Genomic DNA, 4,063 nt, shown 5'->3' with positions numbered 1-4,063 from the left:
GACTTGATTGAAGAGCAAAGAAACAATATATACATGCCTGGAATTTGTTTTGAAGAAAACAAATCAAAACGACAATACGACGCGACGGAACCGAGTTGGATATCTTTTCTTGTTTCCTGCTGTGATTTTCACGATTTCTGCAGCTGGTTTCTTCTTGATATTTCGGTCATAGGAATGGGGGAAATGTTATGTAATGGAGGTGGTGGTTACAAGAGGTGTTAAAGGTGCCATAATATGCATTAAGGTGGGAGGTTACAAGTCAATAAGTTGAATGGGAATTTGAATGGCACTTAAATTATTTCCTCATGCTTGCTGCCGATTCTTTTATTTGTTTCTTGTTGCACGTTCCAGCTAATTTCCTAGGCTAGTGGTTTGAGGAGGAATGAGGTGGATTATAGTGTTTGAATTTATTAATTAGTGAATTAAAATGATCAAAGGAATGAATACACCATGAAGTCTCATTATAGGTGCTTTGAAAGGAAAAGTTACTACACCTTTGGATTGTATTGACCAAATTCCAACTTATTTTGAATGGTATTTTATGGTTTACATTTGCATTTTAATTGTTTAGGATTTTAATCCTCCATTATATATATTTTAATGCCTTAACCAATTAATTTAATTTAGAATCTTGCTTAGAATCTTTCATGGCATGCATGGCCTCAAATTTTAATATTCAAATGCTATGTTGAATTTCTTGAATATATTTTACCCAGATTAATTCATCCTCCATTGTTTACATATTTTAATTTAAGCTTTAATTAAATATTAACCCAAAGAACTTATTTAATAACTTAGCTCTAATTAATTTAATAAATCCTAAAATATTCTTTTTCTTTAAATTAAATTATTCTTTGACTTAAATTAAATTTAGGAATAATTTTATTATTATTAATCTTATTTCTAATCTCTAAACTCCGGTCCGACTTCGCGTATTTATCCTTAAAAGATAAACTAAACATCTACTTTAAAATAAATAATCATGACTTAACAATTATAAAAATGAATTAAACACTACATATATTTATAAAAATTCATTTTAAATTTAATTAGTAGCAATTATGCATGGCTTATACGTAATCTGATTTTCGGGTTCTACAACTCTACCCCCCTTAAACGAATTTCGTCCCCGAAATTCGTTTATCCTCAATAAACAGAAATTTTAGACTCTTAATTTTAATATCTCAATAATCCACGCTACCGCTGCGCTACTCTGATAAAATAAATTAAGTCCTAGGTTGTCCTTACGTTTCTTCAATCCAAAATAGATTACCTACCAAAAAAATCTTGTTTGCGAATCGCAACTTAAAACGACTTATGGTAACTTAGCTTTACTTTACTATGACCTCAAATTCTGACTTTTCTCACCGTTCCCAATATTAGAAATGGAGGTTCAAACTTATAATATCTTACCTTCCTTATACTATACCCGTGATGTTCAATGACCTATTATATTAGCATTTACGCAGTTCAACTTAAGGACTCTTAGCACCAAAGGTTACTGATCAACTTTTATCCTTGGTAATACACTTAAAAGTTAAATCTTATCTTAACTCCATAATAATATCAGCCCAATATCCTTGAATCGAATCATTATCTACGGCACCAACCTTACGTAATTTAACTATTTACAAGTACATCTCAATTACAAAATTGTTGCAACTCTTAAATTTGAGTAGTGTTGATCGATAAAACCCAAAATATCCAATGCCAATCTTCTACCTGTTATATAAAATATTTCTAACATCAATTACATGCTTAAACTATTATCTTCCCGATTACAATATAGTTGAGGCCTAAGACTCTGGACTTTCCTCGTTGAAACAAATGTCGCATTCTTAAGTATCCTCAATGCTTATTTAATTCTAGCGTATAAAACTTAATAAGTTATCCCATAGTAGCTTTAGACTAACTCTAATAAATCAAATTCACTCATAAACCACGGAGTTCTAGAATCCCCGTGTCAAGATTTTAGATTTCTTACTCAATAAAAATCTTAATATTAATTCATTGATAAATCATGTTGAACACCACTAATTCTCTTTTGTTTTTATTTCACCCAAAAAAATTCCGTATGAACAAATATCCCATAAATTTGAAATTCAACCTTACACACCCCAAATAGTTTTGGATAACATACTTCCAACACACATATTCACTTATTCCCAAGTTCCTTATCAACTTACAAAAATTTCTCGAGACAAGATGTCTACCTCACTTCTTACATGCGTATATCGATTAACCTAACGATCAAACATACCCAAATTTCTAGAAAATTTAAATACTAGCAAAGGTATAGTCCTACTGACAAGATCATGGCTGAAACTTATGAGATATCAAACTTAATTTTCCATAAATTTGTTAATTCAATATCTACTCTTATAACTTAGCTAACCGATCAATTTTACCTTAAATCGTCATCACTCTGAATTCTTGATTTGTCGCAGCATTATTTCACAAACGTTTAACTTTTCAAGCCTAAGATTGATTCATCCAACAATGTCCTTGATTATCATTCTTTAAAACATTATAACTCAGATATCTAAAGGTTCTAAATATCCTTCTAGCCTAAATCATCGAAAATTCCTATAATTTAAACCATTCAATTATCACTTACCGCTAAACTAGTTCTATCATTTAAACCATTCAATTATCACTTCCCGCTAAACTAATTCCCCCAATTTCTTAAAATTGTAGCATTAATTCTTAATTTCCTCAAAAAAATTACCCAATTTGTCCCAAATTTCAAAAATTCCCCAATTATCCATAAGTTGTTGGGGTTCCTAATTCCATCTTATAAGTTTTTCGTAACATAAAGTTCAATAATTTTAAGCCCAAAATAAATTTCATAACCTCGAAAAGCTAGTGATCTTATTCAATTGTTCCTCAAAAATTCGAACTTAATCCTCAAAATTTTTGAAATTTGTAATTTGGTCCTTAAAGTTCTCAAAAATTATAATTTTGGCCCTACAACTCTTCGAATTTTGCATTTTAGGTCCCCATAAAATTTTCGATTTAACCCCATTAACCTTAAAATTCTCGAACTCAAAATTAAATTCCAAAATAAATTTCGATAAATTCTAAGATAGCCCCATAGAATTTGCACTTAAGTCCTCAATTACTGGTTGTTACTATTAGGTCCTTAAAATTCTCCATTCATGCAATTCAATCCTTATAACTAATCTTACATTTCCATCAATACTTAAAATCCCAAATTATACTTCTAAAGGTCGTCATAGATTTCGGATCATTAATCTATAAACAAAATTTTCAAAACTTAACTCAACTAGTAACCACGAATCATCATCAGTATTTTAAAAAAATTATCTACTTCCCAAAAACATTCAGAATTTTCATAATTAACTTATGACCCAAAGAGTAGAACATCAGTGCTTATTAACCAAAAATCAATATGCTCAAATCGATATCAACATTTCGTAACACCCAAGAATACGTCTAGGAGGTATACTGTTCCATAAATATAACCTATACGTAACCAACATGCATAATTCCACTATTTTCTTTAAATTTAAATAAATATTGCATAATCATAATCTTGACATAAAATATTTCATGCAATCATGCTGTAAAAATATTTCATGCTTTAAACGAAATGCGTAATCGTAAAACTTACAGACCGAAGACGTGACTTCATGAGCTTCTCGAGATCAGTAGTAGTACAACCCTATACAAGAACATAAGCTCTGATACCAACTGTAAAGGCCCGTATTTCGTATTCATAATTTTGCGGAATTATTAAAAATTTTCTAAATAAATAAATAACTTGCCCAATTTATAAAATAAACATGTAAATAATTTTAACTTTAAAATAACAGCGGAAGCAAATATTGTTTTCAAACAACAATTTAAAAATAATCCAACGTATTAAAACTGAGTTTGAATAATAAAAGGTGCATAAATTAAAACATGAGGTCATCGGGTTTACTATTGCTGCCACAAGATCGCTCACTGGTCTACGCCCTCCGTCTCGACCTCATCAGTACCTACAACAATCAAGTCTAGTGAGTCTAAAGACTCAACATGTATATATCGTGAATAACAA

This window comes from Primulina huaijiensis, chromosome 10 (genome assembly GCF_012295235.1).
Source record: "Primulina huaijiensis isolate GDHJ02 chromosome 10, ASM1229523v2, whole genome shotgun sequence".
Taxonomy (NCBI): Eukaryota; Viridiplantae; Streptophyta; class Magnoliopsida; order Lamiales; family Gesneriaceae; genus Primulina; species Primulina huaijiensis.
The sequence above is the reverse complement of the archived record's forward strand: the minus strand, read 5'-3'. Positions refer to the sequence as shown.